Source organism: Pseudochaenichthys georgianus, chromosome 1 (genome assembly GCF_902827115.2).
Source record: "Pseudochaenichthys georgianus chromosome 1, fPseGeo1.2, whole genome shotgun sequence".
Lineage (NCBI taxonomy): Eukaryota > Metazoa > Chordata > Actinopteri > Perciformes > Channichthyidae > Pseudochaenichthys > Pseudochaenichthys georgianus.
Genome location: NC_047503.1, coordinates 27,634,456 through 27,662,147, shown reverse-complemented (window position 1 = coordinate 27,662,147; position 27,692 = coordinate 27,634,456). Strand labels below are relative to the sequence as shown.

Sequence of the window (27,692 nt, the reverse complement as noted above, 5' to 3'; positions counted from 1 at the left end):
TCCCCTTTCCACTTACGAAAATCAGCTCTAATGAAAAATCTCATTCACCGTTGAGTTCAGCGACTATTACATACTTATTCCTTCACCACCTCGCCTGTGCACCTGTTTCTCTTCCACCTCTCCAACTCCATTCCTCATTCATTGATCCCTCCATTGTTGACCAGCTCCGTGTGAATAATGTATTGCGTGTTCTAAAAGAAGCGAGGGAGACTTGAATGAAGGTGTTGAATAGGTGGGGGAGCTTAACGCCTAACTTATTTCTCATGATTGCTCTCCTCTGGCAATTCTCCTGCATGTATACACATATAGCATTGGGATACACCCTTATTCACATGCACATAAACACAAGCATATACACACACACACAGTACAGTGATTCCATCTTTTGTTGCAGTCTCTGCCCACCCAACCATTCAGACATTGCCCATGGCCTCCTGTACTGGCTAATAGAACCAATTACTGCACAGCCCTGCCTGAGAGCTCCACAGAGGTCCAGGCTCTGACACTCTGTATGGTTATGTTGTGTGTGCGTGTGTGCGTGCGTGCGTGCGTGTGTGTGTGTGTGTGTGTGTGTGTGTGTGTGTGTGTGTGTGTGTGTGTGTGTGTGTGTGTGTGTGTGTGTGTGTGTGTGTGCCAGTACAAATATTGCAAAGCACACAGACAAGCTTTTGGAAGAGTCAAATTCAAGGCCAAGCAGATGAATACAGTTTCTTCCCGTTTACAACAAAATAATATTTTGCATGCCAAGAGGGACACACCATCCAATGTCAGTGAAAATACATACTCTCACATTGAGATGTGACACAAAGCTGAAAGCTTGACATTATAAAGAATAAGGATTGGGAGGATGGGGAGGGTTCAGATAGAGCTGGAGAAAGACAGAGCGAGGGGAAGGAGTCAACGAGAGTGGCTCCTAAACAGAAGGGAAAATATGTGGAAAAAAGTAGTGATAAAAAAAAGAGGGATATAAAAAAAGGACATAAAGCACTAATAGAAGCATATATATATATATATATATATATATATATAAGAGACAGAGTCTAACTGTGAATAACTGCCTCTGCATTCTAGTAACAGAGCTAACAATTTCCTCTCTGAAAAGTGTCTGGCATTTGGCAGTGAAATGCCACCCGTATAAACCAGTTATCATAGCAAGAGAGAGCTTTTTAGCTGTAAACTGCAGCGAGCACAGAGATGGACCATTATAGACTTTGATACCCTGACACTTAAGAGGTCATTACGAGGCAGAACACACACACACACACACACACACACACACACACACACACACACACACACACACACACACACACACACACACACACACACACGCACACGCACACGCACACACGCACGCACGCACGCACGCACGCACACACACACACACACACACACACACACACACACACACACACACACACACACACACACACACACACACACACACACACACACACACACACACACACACACACACACACACACATAACAAGCAATCACAAGCAGAATTGGCTTTTGAACTGCCTGGTTCTTGTATTTGAGTGGGTTATGGCTATTCACAAAATGTGGCGCCAGCCATCATTCAAATTGCACTCCACATTCATTACATATTACGGCTATCGGTCTCTATTGTGAAAAATGACAGGGACTTCAGTTCACTGAGCTTCAATAACCCCCCCCTTCTCCCCTCTCTCCTTTGCCTTTCTGTCTCCTCTCACTTTGCCTCTGCAGGACTAAGACGTCCAGCTGCCAGTGAGATGTGATTCTCTGGGGCTTCATTTCACTTTGACAAAGCAAAGTACACTATAAAAAGGTAAGAATATGTGTGCCTGTATGTGTGTGTGCAAGTTTGAATACAAAGCACCTCAACCCATGATTACTTTAGACATATTTAACCAGGGATGTTGACTCTGAATTAGTGTTGTCACGATACCAACATTTTGGTTTCGATACCGATACCAAGTCAAGAATTGCGATTCCGATTCTTTTTCGATACTTTTCTTAAAAAAAGGGAAACAGTCTTAAATATAATCAGGGATGCAAACTCATCAGGTATGAAAAAGGTGACAAGGATCCGAGCCCCACGGAATATCGGCTTTAAAATTAGGAATAACAGATGATTTTAGCAGTCAGAACAACTGAAGCAGCAGTGTTACTAAGAACAGAAACCCCAAAGAGTCACATCTAATATAAATATATATAAAAGCATTTATTTTAATTGTGTAGCAGTGAGTTTAACATTTTGGCAGCACTGTTGAGCATTTTGAAAATGTATTTTCATGCCTCTGTGCAAGGCTTAGTCTTTCTATCTTTATAGCCACTGGTGTAAAGTAACTAAGTTCATAAACTCAAGTACTACTTGGGTACAATGTTGTACTTTATTTAAGTATTTCAATGTTTCTTTTGCTACTTTGTACTTCTAATCCACTACAGTTCAGAGGTACATGGTGTACTTTTCCTCCACTACATGTATTTAATCCCTTTAGTTACTTCACAGATGTGGATGAATGATGTGAAATATAATCAAGTGTTAAATCAGACTTTAGTTCCACCTGGAGTAAATCCACCAGCTACCCTGCAGTCTACAAAGTCATTCAAACTAGCTGCACCTTTACCAGCTTTGAGAACACTTTCATGATCAATCATTATAAAACATATCATATATATTATTCTGAAATGGACCAATCTGCACAATGACTACTTTTACTGTCGCTACTTTAATACTTTTACTTGAGGAACATTTTGAATGCAGTACTTTTACTGTAACAGAGTATTCCTACAGTACACTCTGGTGCTTCTAGTACAATACCTGAGTACTTCTACTTTTACTGTCGCTACTTTTACTATATTTTGATGATAATACTTTTGTACTTTTATTTGAGGAACATTTTGATTGCAGGATTGTTCCTACATTCTGGTACTTCTACTTTAACTCAAGTACAAGACCTGGGTACTTCTACTTTTACTCAAGTACAAGATATATACTTATACCACCTCCGTTTATAGCCTATGAAAACAACTAATAGAAAACGAAGGCTAAAGCTAACGTTAGCAGATTGCTAGTTAAGTTTGCTCAACGATAATATTGCGACAGAAACACTTTTCAGTGCACATCACGCTCTGCCGCTCCGACAGAGAGCTCTGCTCTGAACACCTGAACGGCCCGTTCACAGACTTCTGGCGTCTTTTTTGTCAACAAGCCGAGGCGCAGCGGCAGTTGCACTCCCACTTGCAGCCACGCTTCTCGTTTTCTCACATGCTCTGGCAGCTAGCGCGTGGCCGCGTGCACGAGAGAGGGGAGGGACTTAGAACGTGCTTGAGAGGAGCGGGACTGCAGGCACGGCTGCAGTGCAGGGAGTGGAAGCAGAGCGCTGAACACACACGGCTCTTATTAAAACGGCGCTTTTTCACGGGAGTACTTTCCCCCGTCATTCTTAAAGTACCGATACTAATGAAACGGAGGAATCGTACCGTTTTTAACGGCAGGGTATCGCGGTACCTTTCAAGTATCGGTACACCGTGCAACACTACTCTGAATGCATTCATATTTACAGCAGGCACGATTTGGCCCGGGGGATAGGGACAGAAATATATATACACACCTGGTGTGCAGTTTTTAGCCGACTCTACAGATGCATTATGCTTTTTTAGATCCAAAACATGACCCTGCGTTCTCCCAGGAGATCTCCGGGTTCCATCTGCCAGGGAGTGCTCTAATTGGCCCGATAAATGTGTCCTCTCAAACTGCTAATCCAATCAGATATGACCCACTGAGCTTCAAAAACAATACATAACAGCATGCAATATACAGCACAGGCAAGAACCGAATCAAATAAAGAGGAATCAAATAGAATAGAACAGTATAAAGACAGTGCATGCTATCATTCCCGAATAGAATAAGAACTGAACATTGGAACATTCTCTAATTAATTGCAATAAACCTGCTGTTCCTTGAACATGTCAACAGGAGTTAAACTAAAACACCAGGCCTTCATCTGCCCATGAAGCCACTCACTACAACTTATTTACAGTGTATTTACAAGCTGAGCTGGGCCTGTAAAATGTCGAATTTACGAGCTCCATTTTAATTAGAAATACTGTCTCCTAGAGTTGGGCTGATGAATTGCACATTCAATTTATTGACGAGAGAGGAGGGTGCAGTTATTGGATATTGACAGCTAGTCAGAGTGTCCCGGTTGACATCAGTGTTTCAATGAGAGGAGAAATATGTTGCAACTTTGCTGTATAAAAACCCTGAGGCAATGTTTTCATCTGGGATCCTCTTCTTAATTGATTGAAGTGGCTGAGAGTAATGTGCATGAGAGGGCTCTCTCTCCTCCCTCTGTCTGGTTTGGCAGTTTGCTATGTAGTTAATTACAGCTTTTTCTATTTAATGGCTGGACATATCACTTAAGTATTTTTGTTCCACTTTAATAAACTATGTGTGGGACAAGCAATTTCAAATCATCAATTAAAAGCAATACGTCAACTAGTTTTGTGATTGAAAGTTATTACAACAGAGCTAAGGAAGGTGTTAATTAGAAACCTTTTTTTTTTATTTGATTTGAAAACATTTGCTTGTATCTATTTTTCATTAGTTTAAGCGCATTTAATGATATACCCTGTGTGAACGTGGTGAGTCTGTTTGTCCATTTGTAAATGCACTTCCTGTCGAGTGTGTGTCACCCCGCATGCTTTCCTTCCTGTACTCTCATATGACTTGGAATGCTTGCTTTGAAATCTAATTCCGTGATATCAGGGCTGCATTTTCGTCTTTATTTCACTGTAACAATGAGTGAAAGAAAGAACAACAGGAAAAGGGATACATCATTCTTCATATGGGGGAAGTGTGGAACAGGTGTTTCCCGCTCCGCATGCACAAGCACACAACCTTAATTTACCACAATACTAATGAGGACGTAGAATGAAATACAATCATTATCAGTTACACTGCTTAAACAATGATTACATAGTAAGTCACATGGCACTAGGTTACATAAATACTGTTAGCTGATAAATGCTCAACTGGATTGAATGCATTAATACAACATATAACGAAACGTAATGCAACTAAAAAAAAAAGTTTTACATGATAAAAAAAATATATATATTTGAAAGGGACATTTTAGGCTTGATATTATTTAAATACCGGTTAAAATAATAACAATACAAGCTGACTCACACGTGCACTCTTCTTTGCCCCCCTGCTGCCACCCCCTATGAATACAGGCTCATTGTCTTATAATGTGACCTTTGCCTTGAGTGGAGAGGCCTTTGTCCTAAGACAATAGAGTCCATATTGTAAACCATGCCAGTCAATGCCGTCCACACAGCTGCCAGAGAATGTGTGCATATTGTTCAGGGTCTAAGTTGAAGCCTTTGAGGTAGGCACTTGTGTTGTGCATGTTTGTATGTACGCATGTGTGTACATGAGTATTTTTTTCCTCTAATGTTTGTGTCTGTAAGATGCAAGCCTGTTTTCCAGAATCAGCAGATGGGCCTTTGCAATTAGAGTCAGCCTTCTTCCCCTGTGTGCACACACACACACACACACACACACACACACACACACACACACACACACACACACACACACACACACACACACACACACACACACACACACACACACACACACACACACACACACACACACACACACACACACACACACACACACACACACACACACACACACACACACACACACACAAACACACCCAGGGCTGGGCATGAGGCAGATGTCTCTGAAACACTAGACCTGCAAGATACTGTAATGGAGGCGGAAATTGAAAAATGACAATTGAGTTGCTATGGTAACCACTAACCATCACTCAACAAGTTAAACTATCTGTTTACCCATTTATCTATGAGGGCTGGATGATCAATCAACACTGCTGTAAATTAACTTAACAGAATAACATAATGAAGATATGAACATACTGTTTTGTTGAAGTTATTTATTATGAACAAGCTGTAATTACAAATTAACTACTTTAAAATAGTTTTTGTTTTGCACACAGTCTACCCTATAAAAACTCAATATTGTACACATTATAATAAGGATAATTCAACATGTGATTTTGCATACATATTAGGTGAATATTACTGAAACTGTATTTGTGTGTATGCATTATTGCTTAAAAGGAAATATGTATATATTTGTTCTCTTTAATTTAACTTGGAACATTTATGTTCATTTTGCACTAAAGTTCTTAAAAAAATAAACTTTATTGGTCAAGTATTAAAATAGGCTTATTACCAGAAAACATTTTGTAACGTGATATATATCGCAGTAGAAGACTTTGGCCATATTTCCCAGCCCTAGAACAAATGAATCAAATACATCTTCTGTTAAATAGAACATTAATTAGGAACTGTTTTGATGATTTGATCATTCGTTTCAAAGTCTTGGTCCATCTATCTCTCTGCCCCTAAGTCTTTATGTCTTTAAAGGTCCCATGTCATGGCCATTTCTACTGATCATAATTCCATTGTTGAGGTATACTAAAATAGATTTATACTGTGCAATTTTCCAAACTCACATTGGTTTCTCATACAGCATCTCTGTAAGTATTCACCGGTATTCACTCTCTGTCCTAAACGGCTTGTTGGAGCTCCTGCCCCCCCCTCCCTGTGAGCCCAGTGTGCTCTGATTGGTCAAGCGACGTTGAGAGGCTCGTTGCTGCGATCTGCTGCGAGGAGCAGACAGGCTTCCACGTCGGCGATACAGCGAGAACAAGCGAAACTCATCCTGAGCACACACAAACACTCACAGCCGAAGTAAAAACAATAAGTGTGGCTTGATATTGAGTAAGAAAAAGGTTTATAATGCTGTGAGAATGGGTCTGCGCCTGCGGAGAGCATTTCTCCGCGATCCCAACGTAGTAGCCCGAAAAACGTTTACCCATTTAAACAGTCGTGGTAGATACCTTGTTTGTTTTAAACATCATAAATACACAAACAACAATGAATACTTACAGGTTGTGTACCCGAATCTCCCGCTGGTCCAAACAAAGTAGGAACAGCATCGTTCTTCAGTGCCCTACGCTGTACATATCCGGCATGAATCGCTGAAAGGTTTGGGAAGCTTTGTTTCGTGAAAGGCTGGGAGAGGGTGTGGCCTCTGGGCAGGGTTGGGTTGTAACGGAATACATGTAACGGCGTTACGTAATCAGAATACAAAAATCAAGTAACTGTATTCAGCTCGCGTTACATTTGAAAAACGAGTAATCTGATTACAGTTACTTTCGTAAACCTGAAGTGAAGACATTTTGGATTACTTATTGGAATTATTGGTGGAAAGATTTCCTCTCAACATTTAATATTCATTACTAAAGGTACAGCCGATTTGAATCATCAGAGCCGCCGCAGATGGACCAAAAAATCGCGGGTCCGCTCGCTCAGTGGAACAATAACAACGAAACATGGAGGAACAAAAGTCTGCGTTTAAATCGCGTGTGTGTATAGGTGTGTGTGGTTAAAACACATCAGCCTGTGGTCGCTTTTTAGTCTATAGCCTTACTAATGAATGATTATTTCTGAAGGTAAACACAGCGAAGGCGGTGCGTGAAAGGCGGTGCGTGAAAGGCGGTGCGTGAAAGGCGGTGCGTGAAAGGCGGTGCGTGAAAGGCACTGCGAGCTCGTCTTCTCAGAGGCGGATTTAACCCTCCTGCTGCCTCCTGGCGCTGCAGAGATGTCATGAAGTGAAGGAGGTGTCAGAGATGGGGACTCGAGTCTGCGACTCGGACTCGAGTCGCACTTAAGTCGCACACACAGAGACTTGAGACTTGACTTGGACTCATGACCAAAAGACTTCAGACTCGACTTGGACTCGTGTGTTGGGACTCGTGAACAATCATTGTGTTTTCTATTTTTGGCGTATTAAAGGTGGGGTAGGTACATTTGAGAGAAACCGGCTCGAGATCGCTAGAATTTGAAAATACACAACCGGAGATAATCTGCTAGAGGCTGCTACTTCCTTATAGAGCCCGCCTCCTCCAACACACAAGAACCACACGAACGCGCACATGACCAATGAGGGCACAAGATAAGTTTGTGCCCAGATGGAAGGCTGACAGGCAGGTAGGCCATCCAGTTATTTTAGCTGGGCTCATTACGCAGACGTGCGCGCCTCTGTTACTACCTCGTAGTAACACCATGGCGACCGGCGGCACACCTGCGGCTGTACCGCTTGTAATTAGGTTCAACTACAAAAACTTCGAACAAAACGCTGGCGGCACCAACAAAAGGAGCGCACACTGCAAAGTCTGCAATATCAAAATCAAGGATGCTGGCGCAACAACGTCGGATTTCATCAGGCACTTGAAAAGTCACCCGGAGAGGTCAGTCACATTAACGCATGGACGGTTAGCACACATGTTTAGCTCAGCATCAGCTATGTAATGTTCACTTAGCTTGCTACTAGCTTTGTAACTGAATATTTGAAAAGATGAGTGAATGTTTGCTTGTTACACTTGTTTGCGTTGAGTGGCGTTGACATCCAACTCTTGACATGACATAAAAAAGGTCGGTAACGTTAATCATTACCCGCTGCCACCATCTACTGGCTAACGTTAAACGTAGAAAAATACATAGTTACATACATAAATACATCTGTGGGTTTATAGGCAGGTTACAGGTTTATTGTTGACCACGTAACGTTAATGTTACAGGTTTATCAGGTTACCATTACACTGGGTTTGAGTGAGAGGATAGAGGAATATGTTTATTAATAGTAGACTTAAAAGATGTCATTAGAGACCCAGTGTATAATAACACAGTAAATGCTTTGAATTTCTTAGATATAGCTGTGCAGTATTCTTAACAGACTGGATAGCAGCAGACAATAGAAGGCTTATTACAACCAGAAGAGACATGAGACTTTTATTTTTTTAGAGACTTGAGACTTGACTTGGACTCGTGACCAAAGACTTGAGACTTGATCAAGTCTCACCCCACAAAGACTTGAGACTTGACTTGGACTCGTGACCAAAGACTTGAGACTTGATCAAGTCTCAACCCACAAAGACTTGAGACTTGACTTGGACTCGTGACCAAAGACTTGAGACTTGACTTGGACTTGCAAAAAAAGACTTGTGAACATCTCTGGGAGGTGTTCCTTCTATAAAGCAGCTGTGGGCAGCAGACACTAGGCTTGTTTGAGACACATTGCGGCTCGCCTCGAAAGTAGACGAGAGTAGCCGATCGCAGCCGGGGGAGGTGTCAAAAAGCTCGCCTGAAGTCGGACAGCTCCGAGTCGGCTTCTTCTTCTTCATCTTCTTCTTCGCATTCTTCTTCTTCTTCTCTCGGTTTTTTGGCGGATTGCAAACAACTTTAAGGTGCATACCGCCACCTCCGGAGTCGGCTTGACTCGGTTTGCATTTATAAAGAATGCACACATGTGTTTAATCGTTAATGTCAGATATGTACTAAGTAAATACATTTGTTCCTGCTCAAGATTAGATTCAACTTTATTGTTATTGCACAGATTACAGGTACTGAGACAACGAAATGCAGTTTAGCTTCTAACCAGGTGCAACAAGCAGTAAAGTGAAAAGTAATGTACACCATCTACAGAATAAAATATAAAATGAATTGAATGATGAATAAACAGTGAGGGGTATGAATACACTAGATATCAGCCTGTGAGCAGTATGAACAGTGTGTATGAATATGCTAAGATATATAAAGTATGAAAACGGTAAGCAGTATAGTATAAAATATATAGATATTAATTTCATGATGATAAACATTGTGGAACAATGATGAAAAATGGGAATGGATGTGGCGACGTAAAACTGACACAAAACAACAACAAACTTTTGCCAGCCAATTGGAGAGTTTCATCAGCAGCACGTGGTAAAACCCACCAATGAGCGCTCAGCTCGAGATACCAGCGAGCCGTTTCCCATCAAGCATTTCGCTTCCGCAGCTCGTGGAGAGCAACTGCGCCAACTCGCCTCGCCTCGCTCTCAAGGCTGCGGGCGTCTTTGTCCCGCGAGATTTCAAAGTCTCATGTGGGCGAGCCTCCAGAGCAAGTCGGACAAAATGACTAACCATCATGCAACGCACTAGCAAGACGTTGATCGCAACTGCTCAGGTCTGCGCAGGTCTTGCTTGTCTCAAACAAGCCTAGTGTGAGAGTCACGGACATGAATACATACATCAAGGCAGACTGGTGCACACACTCTCCTGTTTTGCCAATCCGGTGCTTAAACTATATCTCTCCACCCCTGGCCGAAATGTCCTTAAAATGAAGTCCGAGTTCGACATTTTAATTCATGTCCTGCCAACACTGGCAGGACAGAAGGGACACGCCCGTTCTAAGCCGTGTCCCTCACTCCTCCCAAGCTGCATCCCCAACAAGTGTATTATGTTGTTACATCGTTTCAGATGTTATGTTTCAGTGTGCTATTGATAAGCCATTAAAACAGTAAAAACACGTTCAGTTTCCTTTTGCTTTTTGTGTCTCCTGTTCACCAAAACATACCCATCTGTGATGGAAAAAGAAAGTAATCCAAAAGTAATCTAAAAGTAATCTGATTACGTTACTTTTTTAAGACACGTAACTGTAACTGTATTCGGATTACTTTCAGAGCCATGTAATCAGTAATCAGTAACTGATTACATTTACAAAGTAACCCTCCCAACCCTGCCTCTGGGTATCCCCACGTCAGAGTACCCAGGAAGAAAAATGAGAAATCTCCAACGAGGCGTTCTGGGGCAGCATGGTTTGATAGCTTACCAATGTGTGACATTTGTTATCACTACTCCTTCGAGTGTGAACAATTTAATTATCAATTTGATGTTCTGCCTTGGTGAAATTCAAAGGGGACCTATCATGCAAAATGCACTTTTTGATGTCTTTTATACATAAATATGTGTCCCCGGTGTGTCAGGGAACTCACGCAGGGTCAGAAAATAAAACCCTCTCTCTTTTCCTCCGTACCCAAATCTCTAGAAACGGGGGTACAACGAAGCTGATCCAGATTTGCGTCCGATATGACGTAATATCGGAAATGTGAATCCACGGTGTAAGGGAAACTTCTGTAGCAATGGAGAGTCAGGACTCAGAGAGACACGAGGAGAGTTGGAGCTTTGATGTCAAACACTGATGGTTTATTACGAGTATCGGCCGGAGAAATTCACATCACAAGTCACAGCAGCCAGAGGTTCTGACTGCCCGGAGAGTTGCCACATCAATTCTGAACAGCGTCTCTCGATAGACCTTTTAACTAGATTTCAGAGAGTTAATCAACATATTGGGGGAGATAACGTAAACATCTAGGAACACTGGAGATAGCCCCAACATCTGGAGACACTGATTCACTTGCCTGACCCTTAAGCTCGAAGCCAGCGTTCGCACAATCATATGCCCGGTCATAAACTGAGAATATCAACATTATAGCTGCAGCAACACATTCCTTAAAGGAGATAACAGAGTCAGGGTTGGTGATAAACGTCAACAGGCAAAAAGGTTAAATATCTAGGAGTAAGGAGAATTATTCTCTAACACACGGCACTATCAGAAAGTTGCTATCAGAAACAATGCCCGACTGTTTTGGACGTAATACGGTCGGTGTTTACATTGGTATCGCTAACACTCAGAGCTAACCTGTACTGGAGAGCATGTGTGTGAAGTTTTTGTAAAGCTTTATACCCAAAATCAGCACTTTTGAAACAGAAAGTGAAATAGAGGGATATGAGGCATGGCTAGAATGGGTGATCTGTTTGGTATTTTGAGAAAAACACTTCATAGACATGTTTTATATCTGAGACCTATGCTATTGCCTAAAAATAGCATGATGGGTGCACTTTAAGTTACCGTTGATCCCAGATTTGCTATTTATTGTTATAACATGTTATACGTTACCAAGTCGGCTGGCTGGTGGCAGCACATCCTGTTGACTGCGCTCAAGATACCAGCATGTCCCTTATGCCCTCTTTTTCCCTCCTTGGGTCGAACTGGGCACCAGGTGAGCAAACACACACACCCACACACAAACCTAATCAAACACACATACACAGTGACGTTAATGCATAAACAAAGACTCACACTAAACACAGATACGTTACCACCTGAGTTCAGTGGTCCAACCCCCTACACACCCTCCACAACACACATATGCAAAGACACACACTCTACAACAGGGAATAGCCTACAGAGATGCTCTTTGTCAACAACTTGGAAGAGAGCAGCTATTTAGGGCCTCTGTATTCCTTGAAGGATAAGCCATCTTATTTGTGTGAGAGGCTGTGTGAAACAAAACAAGTTTCGGCAGTTACTATCACTTCCCTACTGTGTCTTCTCATATGTGTGCTGTTCTGCTTATGAACCGGTGCTAATTGTGCAAAGTAGAGTACAGTACATTGTGCAAGTAGATTTCCAACAGGCTTGCTGTGGTGATGAGCAGATGCACTCACAGATGTTTTCCCTCCATGTGCCTGTTTACCAGTTCAATTATCCCTATCGCATACTGTAGAGATTTGTTGTTGTATTGAGGCGCTTCGGGATAGATTCCATAAAAAAAAACATTAGTTAGTGAAGTTCTACAAGCCTTTGTTCAGTCCATTTTTGCTGGCACTGGCAAGATAGATATACATATGTATTTGGTGGATACGGGAAAAATAAATAAGTAAAATGGCAAATCTTTATTACACTTTCTTTCATCCTATTGCTTTATGCATCATGTCGTTTCAGTGAAGATGTCTGGGATTATTCAAAGACAAATTATCTGCTTTGTTTGTAATAAAGATAACGGTTATTATACCGAAAAATATGAAAAATTACAAAAGTAAACTCTTAAAAACATTATTTAAAAAATGTATTTTTCATCAGGTTACACAATTCTTGTATCCTTATTATTCTGTTCACATTTCTTTATTGTCACTATAAAAACAATAATATAAAAGGTCACCGATAATGCTATTTGTAGGCAATAGCATAGGTCTCAGATAAAAATATATAAAAAAACATGTCTATGAAGTGTTTTGCTCAAAATACCAAACAGATCACCCATTCTAGCCATGCTTCATATCCCTCTATTTCACTTCAGAAATCAGAAGTGCTGATTTTATGTATAAAGCTTTAAAAAAAAATATTTGATAAAAAAAAGGAGGGGGCTGAGCTCATGCGGGACACGGCGGCTACTGTCTAAACTAAATACTGCCGTCATGAAACGCCATATCATGGATTATCAAGGATTCTTTCTGAAACAGTATGGAGCTCAAAGGCTTTCTCTTTTGCCGGTTATACCACAAGGTGAGTTCCTTTTTATTCCCTGCTTCTTCACACACATGCTCTATCCAGTCCAGGTTAGCTCTGAGTGTTCGCGATGCTAATGTAAACACCGACCATATTACGTCCAAAACAGTCGGGCATTGTTTCTGATAGCAACTTTCTGATAGTGCCGTGGGTCCACATTTCTGATACTACGTCATATCGGCCGCAAATCTGGATCAGCTCCGTTGTACCCCCGTTTTTAGAGATTTGGGTAGGCCCAGAGCTGTATAATAGAAGAGTTACGACAACGGAAGTCCAAAAACGGTTATCGTCACGTGGTTCATGTAGACGAGGATCGTTCCCCGGAAGTTCATGGCGGACAATGTGAATGCATTGATAACAGGAGATAGAACTACGATTGTTGGTAATTATTAGTGAATAAAGGTTTTGATTTGCAATATTTATACAACAAATCGATATGTGTATGTATTTACATCAATATGTTTTTAAAAATAATAGAATTTGCTAATATTAAGTGATAATATTAGGATTAGTGTGAACAGCTAGTTTACATGTTACTAACAGTGCCTTGGTTAAAGAGCCTGTTGCTGTTTATTTATAGCTTTGAATTCTTTCAAACCAATAATCTTCTTAAACTTGTATGGTAGTCAGGAGCATCACTTTCTAATGTGTATTGATATATTTAGAGGGAGGGGATCTAAAGTAATGCTTTACAATTCAGATTAGATTAATTTCTACCATTTTCTTAAATCCATGGTAGTTTCAGTAATCCCATGGTAATTGAGGACACAAGTTATCTAAATGACTAATGTCATCTTTATGGCTTTCAGAAAGGACAGGAGACCGACAGGTGACTATCAAAGGACTAGCAGCAGCAGCAGCAGCATGATGATGATGATGTTAAATGTGTTGTTTTAGGAACATCCATTGCAAATATATGGAATTCAATAAACATTGAATAGCATATCATGCAGTTTGTCTGTGCCTTTTCCTCCGTGTTGTCCTGGTTTGCTGTGCTGCCTCCTAGTCGCCACCATGGTTTGCTGTGCTGCCTGGGGATGCTCAAATCGCTCCGAGAAAGGAGTACGAATGTACGGCTTCCCCACTGACACAGAGCGGAGGGAGCAGGAGCAATTTCACGACCAACAGCAAAAAAATATGTGATGTAATTATATACAAACACTGTATTTGCACTTTTTCACAAAACGAAAACCACACCATTGGGAAAGCTTAATGTTTTGTTTAATACAAAAAAACAGGGAAAGGCTTGAAAAACACTGAGAGTTGAGACCCAGGGTGCAGGGTGAGGGTCTCAGTGCAGGTATTCAGGCTCCATTGAATCCCCCTCTGGTTCTTGTGCTGAAAGAGTGAGTAACAGACAGGAGAAAGGGTTATACACACAGCACACCTATTGGATGGGAAATGCCTTGGGGAGATAAGGTGTGGTCTTTGTTCCCAACTGAAGTTATGGAACTTTATTATTTGTGAGTTTAACAAAGTATGACAAATGGCATCAGTAACAGACATCAGTTGTCTCACATTATTGGTCATATTTTATATACAGTATGTAATGAGTATAACATGTCCAGTAAGTATAAAGTGTTTCCTAATACTGTGTATTCAACCACTATGGAATATGTATGTGGGCAGACAAAACTGAGTTGTTCTGTGTGTGAAGTAACCTCAAGTCACTCGTTTGTCAAGACAAAAAAGGGCAATACTTGGTTGAGAGCAGAGGCTATACCCATCATCTTCGTGCATCGCCCTGTGGTCAAAAAGAGAAGGGCCCCTGTATCTACAAAGCCCAGAGCTCATGATCACAGCGATAGTGTGAAAGGTGACACAGGTATAATAAGTATGAACTCTTAGTAACAAAAGTAATATTTCTTATTTTTAAGTGGTATAATATTTTAAATGTTCGAACATTTACAGTGCCATGTCTTCTACTTACATTAGTCTCAAAGATTGAGGGAAGATGGGAAGGGATCACTGCCCTCCACCTGCCAGCACCCAGCCAGAAGAGCGCAAACAACAAAAACAAGCAAGGTGTACCTGTACCATGTACCTGGAAGTTTGGGTTGGCAAAATGGAGTAAGTGAGGGACTTGAAAAACCTTGGTGGCTCTCTACTCATGTTGTTACAGTTGTCTTGGTTACAGCTCTCAAGGTTTTTTTGTGCCATTTCCACATCTTTAGAAAATATGAAAAAATTGGAGTGAAATCAACCTCTTCTCTGGAGAACAAACTTTGATTTCTCTGTCTTGTGAGTTTGCAGTCTTGCAGTTTTGCTCCTCCACCTGTAACATCACTGCCCCTCCACCTGCCATACAGTAGGTTACGAACAAGATTACTTATATAATACAGTGATAGAATACATGTTTAGTATGCTTACTTATATAAAACAGTAGTATTAAACTTACCTTGTGTTTTCACTCTCAGTTAAGTCCCTCTCCCTTTGCCATCAATCCAAAATCAGCTGAGCTGCAACATTATACAGACAGGTAATAATCAACATAATCACAAGGACACAATATGGCTCTGCTAAAAACACTCACTCTTACACGCACCAAAGTTATATTTATCTAATATTTAACTCCCTCCACCCCCGCATACAATCCCATTTAGAAGCCCCTCTTCTCTAATTCAACATGTTGGACGAAATGACATTAAGAGAACGGAATTTACAATTGAAAGGCTGTTCAACGTGTGTTGCTAACTTGCTTCGGTATGCTAGCTTAATCTGTTATCTGTAAACGTTCCCTAAATCTACTAATTTAGGGATAATCCACTGACATCCTTTAATACACATGTTCATTAGAATCAGATGTACTGATAATATCCGCAATATAAATCTTTAAACTTCTTCTTACCTTTAAAAGTCCGTCACGAACGGTCTATTATGCTGCAACTCCACAGCTCTGCCAGCCTTTGGCGCTAACTTCCGGGGAACGATTGAGAGGCTCCACGATCCGCCATTGCTGTAAAAAAGTGGTCCATTGGAGTGAACGGAGATGTCGTAACTCTTCTATTATACGGCTCTGGGTAGGCCTACAGAGGAAAAGAGAGAGGGTTTTATTTTCTGACGCTGCGTGAGTTCCCTGACACACCGGGGACACATATTTATGTATACAATACATCAAAAAGTGCATTTTGTATGAGAGGTCCCCTTTAATGGTAAATTATGCCATACAGTTACAAACCGTTACCTTGGTAACTTTTATGGGAAGCTGATTTCCTTTTAAGCAAAATAAAAATAATTCAGAATATTAAATACTGTGAATGTGCGATTCTGTCACTATTTATTTGCTTTGTATTGTGAATACAACCGTTATGCTCAAATCTAGAATATTGTATGTTATTTTAATACAAAACATAGTTTAAGGACATCGCATTATGTAAAATGACATGGCAGTGTAGAAAAGATGTATATACACTTTTGAGCACCCTTTTAGGTATTATTGCAATAGCATTATAAAATGAAACAACAACATGTAATATGTATGAAGTATGGAAACACTGCATGAACATCAGCCTCAGATAGACCATTCAAAAATCTATTACAGAATGGAAATACACGGTAACATTGTGGTCCACCCACCGCTCCTTTGAATTACTGTATTTTCAATGCATCTGGCCATCCTGGTTTGTTGATTGGAATACATCTGCTCACAGGGGATATTAAACTGCAATAGGATCCAGGCCTCTGGCGTGCGTGATTTGAATATGAAATGATTAGATTATTGATTTTGGTTATTTGGGTCTCCCGCCCGGAGATGATATTGTGGCAGCGCAATCACCATCGCTGACATTTAGCACTGTGTTTACCTTTGCTGTCTCCATTGATTGCTTCAAAATCACACCCCATACATTCTGCTGGAGCTCATTGTATCATCATTTTTATGCTATTTCATAAAAGTGATGAATACAGCTGATAAAAAATGCAACAATTGTGGTCTGTGCCGATGCAGAAAATAACCACATCGCCTTGCAATCATGGAGCAGAGGTTTCTTACATGCTTGCAATTCAAACACCATTGAATATTATTATACTGATAGTGGATGCGATGCAAATGGAGGGTAAATGACTCAAAATAGGTCTTTGACATATGTTTGATAACATACGAATAATATTTATAGCTTTCTCCATGAGGCTGATGAGGGTTTGAACCCTAATCCAATCATATGCCAAACCAATTTTAGATCCAGCATGCTGAAAACTAAAGCTCAGCCTACACCCAACAGGGAATGGGAATACGTCTTGATTTGTATAATGTTCCAGGTATATTTCTTGCACTGAATCAACACCGCGGCGTCTCTTTCATTCTGGTAAGCTTTGAAGAAAAAAAAATCTCTTCTTCAATTTAGATTTTCCATTTAGTTTCCGGAGAGGGAAGTGAAATTGTAACATCCAACAAAATCGTTTGCTGACAAATAGTCCCATATCACTGTGGACATCTGTCGTGAGACATTTTACACACATCACTGCTCAGCCGCCAAAGAGACTCATATAGATTGTAGTGTTAATGTTATTCCACTATGTCTGCAAAGGAAATATTTCTTTTTGTGTCCAACAGCACATTTTCTTACACAGGAGCCAAGGTGACAGTGTGCAAATGAATGTACTCTCCTCTTATCTCTCTCATTTTCTCAACAGTTAGACAATCCAGAGCTAAGTGCCTTCTTTTATATGTATACACCAGTGTTGGTGCGCATTATTAAGTTATGAACAGGGCACCAGAAAGGCCTTTTTGAATAAATATTTCAGAACTCTGATATACACAGTTCATATCTGCTCTGTAATGCAAGAGGCAAAGGTTTGGTCTTCATGTTTTATGCAGGAATCACTTTTTTTATGACTGAATTAGTGGAATACATTTGAACTTTTTGAACTGCTGAATCAGAAAAATCTTTGAAAGTTTGCATGTTGTGTACTGTAAAAGTATTTTCAGTCTTGATAACAATACATGAAGGAAGATGGCTGATCTGAAAAAATTGATTGAAATGTTATAAAAAGCTTGAGAGTAGGCGAAATGGAAAGATTTGACCGTATTCTCCTGTTAACTAAGCCTGTCCCTTTCATTAGGGTTTAAATCTAGGCCATGTTTGTATTGATGCAGCATCACTCACTGCTGAGGTGGCTGTTCTCTGTACAGGACAACTTTATCATTCTCTCTCACAAACACAATCGCGCACACACAAACTTTGCCTCTCTGCCGCTGGCTTTAAGGCACGGCTTTGACGGATCCATTGTGACAGTACTGGGTTCACAGCACAGTGACAGAGAGGAAGAGAGGGAGATGGCGGTGGGGGAGAGAAAGGGTGGCATGAAGGAGAAGACAGATGAATCAAAGGGAGGAAAACAACAGCAGTGGCAGTGGAATCAACATCACTGCATCTCTCGCTGACATAATTGATTGCATCAGAGGCAGTTTTGTAAACCATTAACTTCCCCCTTATGGGTTACTCGGGTGCAATGCCACGCAGATTTGAAAGGCCTCACATGCGTGTGTGGGAATATGTATTACTGTGTGTCGTGCGTATTTTTATGTGCAACATTTGGTGGATTTTTATGCATTAATTAATTTATTTATGCTTTGCTTTCCTTGCTTTTTCATTAGCTAACTAGTCATGCACGAATCCGCCCTCTCTATCGTGACAAATGTTAATAGGTATTAAATATGTTTTGCTACAATGGAATTTGCTTAAAATTATAATAATGAAATACTTTAGTGCCTAACAGCAGAAGGCTAAATACATAAACAAATAAAGAAGTAAAGAAAAAAAAGGTTGTTAAGTGTGAAGGTAAACAAAAAAAGTAGTAAATAAATGCAAATATTGCACTCTGTAAGGACAATCTAAAGGGCATTGTAATTAGTTAGCATTTAGCAAAACCTTTATATCTGAATTGTAAAGATAATTGGTATAATGGTGAAGATATATATCAGATTGGAGAAATCCTTGCTAATAGTAAAGCGCTCAAAACTAGTTGGAGTTCAATCGCTGCAGTTGTCAGTTTTACGTGATTTTTTTAAATGTACATTTTTAGAGCATAATCATTTTATTATGGTGGAACAAATGTTGAAAAGTCAGATTCCAACTCAGTTTCTGCTCTTTTCAAAATATATTTGCATTGTCATTTAATTAGAAATGTCCTATTACATTAACCAATCTTTGTTTAAGTATTTGACGGTATAGGGAGGAAAAAGTGAAATGCCTAAAGTTATTAACTCGCTTTAAGATTCTCCTCGGCTCTCTCTGATTTCTCTTGGCACTCCCACTCTCTCGCTGCCTCCCCCCATCCTCTGTCTCCATCCCTTTGTATCTCCTCTTTTATCCCATCTTTCCATCTCTATCATGCTCAGCCATTTTCCTGACCTCATCTATGCTTCTCCTGGTTTAACTTCTTCCTTGTCTAATATCCTTCATCTCCCCTCCCCTCCTCTCTTGTCTCTTGTTCTCCACTATTCCTCACTCTATTCTCCCTCTCACGTCCTTGCCTTAGCCGTCTTGTCTCAGGAGGGAGCGATGCAGTGTAGAGTTGATTGGACTGAAGCATTAGAAAGTTCAGAGCAGAGCAGAGCATGGTGTCTGTCTAGCCGCCAGGCAGTGAGGAATCAAAACAGTAGTGCCTTACAGACGAGCTCACCGTCGGTTGATTTTCAGAGTGGTTTCAGTGCATCGGATTTCTGGGAGCGTCCTCAGAGCAGCCAGAGGCAGCCATGCGGAAACAGCAGTGGTCCGGTCAAAGCCGGAGCCTCCCCAGACGCAGTTTTCTGACGGCATAGAATGTCTAACACGGAGGAAGAGGATGAGGTGCGCAGCCAAAAGCTTTGAACTATTTTAGTGTGGAAATTATTTTAAAGGGATACCTGTACATCTCTTTAAAGTATAAATGTTTCTCAAGCTTTTTGCAAAAGAGTTTACATACAGCCTTGCTCTGCTCAGTCCAAGTTCATTATACTTGATCATATACAAATTGAATGAAAGATTCATTGAACATATTTTGAAAAAGCTATGAAAAGGCCTAATGGAAATGTAATAAACCAACAAATAGGGGGGTAAGAAAATCAACCATTATACGAAATATGACTAGACAATACTTAATAATACTGCCATTATTTTCTCACAGAGGACCTTGATTTGAAAACCACAATGACCAAAATGTGACACTGATGTGGGGGTGACCTATACCTTTAAGGCTACTCTCTGCAGTTCTTTGCTGTGAAGCCACACAAAAGATTTACAACCAGCGCTGTATGAAATATATTGCCAGGCAGGCCACTTATCTTTAGGGCATGGTGACAATTGTGCACATTCCTACAGTGAACCCACCCCTCACCCACCCACTCACAGTCACATATACACATGTGCAATCGCCTGTGTGTCTACAGTATATATGCCTGTTAGAAAACAGCCAGTGGGTGCAGCCATACTGCATCTGGCTGTACCCACCGAATGTATAGATTGAAAATGAGAGGCACAAGCTGACATGCGTGTTTGTCCTGTTGAGTTACGATTTGGTCGGCACAAACATGTGACATCAACTCGTTCCTAATTGTGATTTTAATGTGCTCCGAGGGGGCTTGTATGGGCACTACCCCCATCCCAAAACACCCCAACATGCAACAGTACGGATACATGTTGTGGCTGACATGTCAAGACATTCATATTGTTGTGGGTTGACAATATGCTACCCAGAAGCCTCTAGTCACACCGAGGAGCCAGTCGCCGCTAATCAGTATCGGCATCATCAGCACAGGGCAATTACGAGGACGGGCCTTCTACTTTAAAATCACTCATCTTAGTGTGCATGTCGTATTTGTGTGTGTTGTTTGCATTGTGCCCATAAGTGTGTGCCGGTGTTTGCGTCTTATGTCTCATTACAGGTCAAAAGGCCAGACTCCCACCAGATCGCATCCTGATTAGTCATCTCTTCAGCTGCTTTCTGCAAATTAGCTAACTGAAGTTGTGTTTGTGTGTGGGAGTGAGTATGTGTGTGTGTGTGTGTGTGTGTGTGTGTGTGTGTGTGTGTGTGTGTGTGTGTGTGTGTGTGTGTGTGTGTGGGGATATATATATATATATGGTCAGTAATAGGGATGCACGATATTGGTTTTTTGAAACCGATACCGATAACTTCCTGCTTCTCAAGACTGATACCGATACCGATAACCGATAATAAAAACAGGTTTACGCCTGTGTATTTTTTTTCCTTGGCCGTCCCGTAGTTTCAGAGCGCATCGAGTTTAAAATACCATCTACAAGCTGATGCTGACAGACCCGCTCCTGCCGCCCGCTTGTGGCAGACCACACTTCCACGCTCACCGGCAGGCACCGACTGGCCATCTGGAGGACCGGGAGGGGGTGTGTACGTGTGGTCCGAGCGAGCGAGAGAGAGACCTTACGTGCATTGTTGTTGTTAGCATCTGGTGCTAGCTAGCTGCGCTAACGGATATAAGGAGCTGTTTAAATGAAAACAGAGGAGCGACATTTCGCCACAACTGCGCCGAGCACTTGACTTTATGCAGGAAGCCAGACAGCGGGACATTGTACGAAAAGTCAGCACACTCAGCACGATTGCAGCGTCCAGGCAGCTCTGGTTCGAGCATATGCCTTGAGTTGCACATAGCTCCAACGCACGCACACACACACACACATACACACACACACACACACACACACACACACACACACACACACACACACACACACACACACACACACACACACACACACACACACACACACACACACACACACACACACACACACACACACACACACACACACACACACACACACACACACTTTGTATTGTATTATTGTCTTCGTACGCTTTTAACACACCATCGTAGCGATGGCGATGTTTCAGGTGACTGATCAGGTTCGAAGTATTAGGGAGCGCTGGATTTGTGAAGAACTCCCCTCTTCCTAAACCACTAATACCACAGTACTGGCAAAACGGGAGGAGCCGAGTGAAAAACAAGCGCCCCTCATCCCAATCCACCCACACCGCAGTATTTTTTTCTTTTTTTTACCCAAAAAATATATTGTATATTATCGGGGCTATTAATACTGGTATCGGGTTTATCGGGATGACGTCATCATTCCTAATATCGGACCGATAATTATCGGGCCGATAATTATCGTGCATCCCTAGTCAGTAATCAAAATTCTCCCACCCTGCACCTGCGCTGATGATAATTTGCCACACTACTCAATCACCCACACAGCCTCATTCCATCCTACTCCATCGCACACACACACACACACACACACACACACACACACACACACACACACACACACACACACACACACACACACACACACACACACACACACACACACACACACACACACACACACACACACACACACACACACACACACACACACACACACACACACACACACACACACACACACACACACACACACACACACACACACACACACACACACACACACACACACACACGCACACACATGCACAAACACACACACATACACAAATGGGCCATAGTGGTTAAACCTACCCTAGCAAGCCAACTGGAGGTAATTTACCGTAGCTCGGCGGAGACATGCCATTTTACTGAACACGTTGCATGGCCCCCTGAGCTTTGTTCCGCTCAGAGTTCTCTCCAACAGAGCAAAGAATGAACAACTGAAGAGACTAAAGCGAGGGAAGAAAAGAACAGGTGAAGAAAAACTAAATGGAGAAAATAGCCAGGGGAAAAAACAATGCATAAACTGCCGAGTTTCTTCCAGTGCAGTTATAGCCGCCTGCATAACAAATTGGTATACCTAAATTCATATTAAAACAATTAAAAGGTATATGCATCAGTGCATTTGTATTGCTTTCCAAAAACATCACATTTTGCCTCTCGACTGTATTTCATCAACAAATATCTTGTGTTTTACTTATGATACGCATGTTGTATTTCAAAACCTTCACAATTCAATAATACCATTTGTTTCCACTCTTATTAAGGAGAACATTTACTGTTACAGATAAGAATGAAAAATAAAAAATGTGTCCTTTACACACGTTCACATAATATTATTTTAGGAATATGCACAGGGTAGAATACTATTGCAGGATGGACATATTTTAGACTCTGCCCGGAGGCTGAGGGTGTGCAGGGCATTTGGTCTCCTAGTGATAAGCGTGTGTGTGTGTGTGTGTGTGTGTGTGTGTGTGTGTGTGTGTGTGTGTGTGTGTGTGTGTGTGTGTGTGTGTGTGTGTGTGAATGTGGTGGTGTGTGTGAGGGCGCATGCACGTGCATTTGTGCGTGCTGTGCGTTGACAAGGTAGCCCAGTCCGGTCAGCACTCATTAGTGAAAGAGAATCCCCGAATGAGGCGTGCTGTGACAGGCAGGACTCTCTCGTTAGGGGACTATGCGCACGCACGCACGCACGCACGCACGCACGCACGCACGCACGCACGCACGCACGCACGCACGCACACACACACACACACACACACACACACACACACACACACACACACACACACACACACACACACACACACACACACACACACACACACACACACACACACACACACACACACACACACACAGGGTCAGACTGCCTGGGTGCACAGAATAAGCCCAACATCAATTAGTTCATGGATGCATGCAATATAGTCTGTGAGTGTAGAAGCCCCAGCAACAGCTATATTAATGCCGACCCAGGAAAAGTAGTTTCAGGGCAGGAAAATATAAAACACAGAAACCAATTGACTTCTGGGAACAAAACTGTCCCAGTGTGGTGCCCTAAATGATAGGTAGTCATTGAAATAATAATGAACTGCATTTGAAAAGATTAAACTTCGAATCTAATCTTAAAGTATATTTAAGTTGGCAAAACAGTCTGAAAAGAAGAAAAAAAAGAATGTATATCTTTCTGGAATAATTAATTGCCGTCTACCGAGCAAATCGGACTGTGGCAGAGATGGATGGAAATAGCAGGTAAAGGACTTTGATCTAGGGACGGCCATTTGTTTTAGTCTGATCCTGCTTATTAGTTGATGTTTTGCTCAGTTTTATGCAGATGCTGCTTATCTGTCAGGGCGGTCCTCATGGGATATAACTAGCTCAAGATCAGAAATATAGAATCGATTTAAAATAAAAAGCTAAATAATTTCATAGTTTTAACCGTGAGTGGGTTCAGATGGAGCATACTATGTTTGCCAAACCATATGCGATCGTGTGATAATACAAGGTGTAAACGCAACGCATATGTTCTGATAATTAGCATCATTACTGCCTGTTTATCCATAATATATTAAACAACGAACACATTAAGATAATGGAAGGAAACAGGTTAGAGATAGTGGGCAATGCTTAAGGCGATCGCTATTGTCTATGCAACAAGGACTCTGTAGATGGAACATGTTTTAACGTCATTATCCAAACATATGGGAGTATGTCGCCCTGCTGAATAATGAACATAACTTGAGTGATTTGAGTTTCTATTCTTCCTGGATCGCTCAAGGCGGTAACACAATTATTGTCTGGTTGAGACATCCTGAGCATGGTGGAAAATGATAGGGTTAATTAACTGATGGGTGAGATGGTGGCGCAGCATACGGGGTGATGGAATAGCTTTTGAATTATGGAACAGTGGAATGCTGTGGCTGGTGGCGTCCTGCCATATGTCAGCGTATGCCTCCTGTGTCTAGATGGGGACAGCTGGTCAGATTGCTCATGTTCAACCGGGTTAGGGACAAATCAATCAAAATGGGGCAGCTTGTTGAGTTGTTTAAGCGGAAAGAAGAATAAAGTCTGTCTATTGTGATACTATCAATCTGGTGCCATTATGGATGCACTATCCATCAAATCAGTTGCAGCTCCTTATGTCGAGAAAAGTTGAATACATTTGTAAGGGCAGCATTTGAGGGTATTTTGTAGACAGTTGGAAAGAAATAAAGTTAGATGTTAAACTTGTGAAAAGCAATGTTAGATAAAAAGCGTGCTTCAGCTTTTGGTAAGTCTTTCGAGAGTAGCAGTTCATTGTTTTCTGTCAATAGATCAAAGGTTGTATTTTGAACATGAACCAAATAATTACTTTTTAGTCAATACAGATATATTTCTTAGTATTCAGAGCTTAACATTTTAATTCCAGAATATTAAAATTAACTGACCGGATAAAATGGTATTTGCCTATTTTATGCTGGCATGCAAATTGTTTTCCTACAATCACTTGGCTAAAATAGTTTTCAGCCTGTTTGTTTTTATCACAACAATTTTAAATAGATTTCCAATTTCTAAGATTTATTTTGACAACCCAAAAAGAACAGAGTCAATAAAAGCCCCAGATGACTACACAGCTATTATCATAGTGATTGTCTCTGGTATGGGTCTGTTTCCAGAGATTCAGAGCTGCAGTGTTCATGTGCCTCTCTGGGTATATCTGTCTCTCTGTCCTGTCTGCAGCATGAGGCTTTTTGTCATTGTAGATGTTCAGAAGATGCATTATGCATATGTTGTACGTCTCTGGTGGTTATGGAAAGGTCTGCGTCATTCTGAAAATCTGGCATTCTAATAGCAATAGTTGTAGCTTTCCAAAAATATCTAAGGGCAACGCTGTGCCAAAGCAGATATTCGCCATCACAGCATGGCATGATGGAGATAGCTGGCTATTGTCTTAGTCTCTGCTGGGCCAAAATGATATGGTCACACTGATCAATAGTCTCTGTTACACATGATGTATTTCCCATGGCTCTGGCTGTCAGCTTTACTCCATCTGTCCCCGGCTGTTGCACATTTCTGCAGTCCCTCTTTCTCAGTGTGACACACACAAATGCTACTTGGCTGGGTATGAGTTCCCTTGAGAACACTAAACATTTAGGCACAAAACAGAACTGCTGTTCTTTGAAATACTCCCATGAAAAATTATGTTTATTTAACATCAACTATGCTAATTGCGAAAGGACAAAAGGTGATTCAATGACACTTGTGAAGCATTAAAATATGAGAACAACAAATACCTCCACCTTTTACAGATAATATGCATAAATCGAATAGTTTTTCATAGTAAAAATGTTATTTTTGGAGTGAAGAAGGATATTGAGTTAATTGTCGGTTGATCAAGTGGGCGAAAGAGCGAGTGATTGAACAATTCTGGTCAGCTTAATCAGTTTAGATAAAGACATGGTGCCTACCAGTCTGTCACTGCTATATCTAATCTTTGAGACCATGCTCTTATTAATTGTTTATCGCTGATAGACCATGAAATGAACAATTAGATTGGAACATCAATACATTTCACACTTTGATGCTGATGCGGCATTTCAAGTGAAGTGAAACCTAATACAGGCAGAAGCATCATTATGCCGGCATTAGGCACCAACGTGTTGTGTTTCTCTAAAAACGTTTAGTATTACATTTCCTTTACAGATTTTAATTAATCTGCATAATGGTCTATTGTTTACCGTTATTGTTAGTGTTTATTCAGTATCATTTCTGCTGTTTTGGAGCTATAAATGCTACAGAAATATGTGTTTTTGTGCATTAGAACCAGTTAGAGCTTAATGTGAGATAATTTAGGACACTTAAATCAATAGAAAAACGAAGAACAACTTAATGAAATCCCTAAAGCCCCTGTCACACTATCCCGAAATTGACACCAGATGGACACACGATAAAGGAAATGTTCAAATTCGGGCCATTCGTGAGGGCATCTTAATCCATCGTATGACCGCCGGTGGAGTTTCTCAGGCTCCGGCAGCAACTTCGTGAGCGGTCGCAAAATCTTTGGCATGCCAAAAAATTGCCGAAGGACCTTGCGAAGGTTCATTTTCTGAAAAGGATATTACATTGTTTTTGTTATTTTCATTGTAGTTAAATGTAATTTAGGTTAACTTCCTGTTTTATTTAGATGCTTTTATTTTGAAGGCGAGTTTACGCTGTTGATAGGAAGTTGTTGTTGCTTTGGAAACAACATGACGGAGATAAGTAATATCTTCTAATCTACATATAAAGATGGAGAAAGTAAAGAATAAAGTGTATGTTTAAATGTTAGCACCCCCGAAGAGGCACAAGCTCTTACGTTGAGTCTGGATACATTCTAAATCATCAGTAAAGTCTACGACCATATTTTCGTGTGTGGTTCGGGTGCCATCGCGTGGCCTTCTGTAGGCATCGTACTTGCTTCCGCTGTTGCTTGGCTGTTGACCAAGTTTGGGGCCATCTTCGTGCGAAATTCACAATTCCATATTCGTGTGTCCATCTGGTGTCAATTTCGGGACAGTGTGACAGGGGCTTAACTAATGTGTGTGGGAGTAGAAATATCATAATGTAAATGTTTGAAATCTACTCTGTAACAATGCACATACATGCATAATGAAGGGGTCAGTTTGATGGTTATCGACTTTATCTCCTACTTTCTATTGATTGACATGTCACTCAATAAAAACTCTAAAAACGAATTCAGGCGAC

The 27,692-nt window shown here is 41.1% G+C and overlaps 1 protein-coding gene across 1 annotated transcript in view; it reads left to right on the top strand.

Annotated features, from left to right (window-relative positions):
- adgrl3.1 (adhesion G protein-coupled receptor L3.1) overlaps positions 1 to 27,692 on the top strand; it is a 137,616-nt gene that overhangs the window by 9,111 nt on the left and 100,813 nt on the right. The window contains exon 2 of the mRNA XM_034081404.2: positions 1,732 to 1,813. The gene's annotated coding sequence lies outside the window, so the exon portion shown is untranslated. The remainder of the gene's footprint in view (positions 1 to 1,731; positions 1,814 to 27,692) is intronic.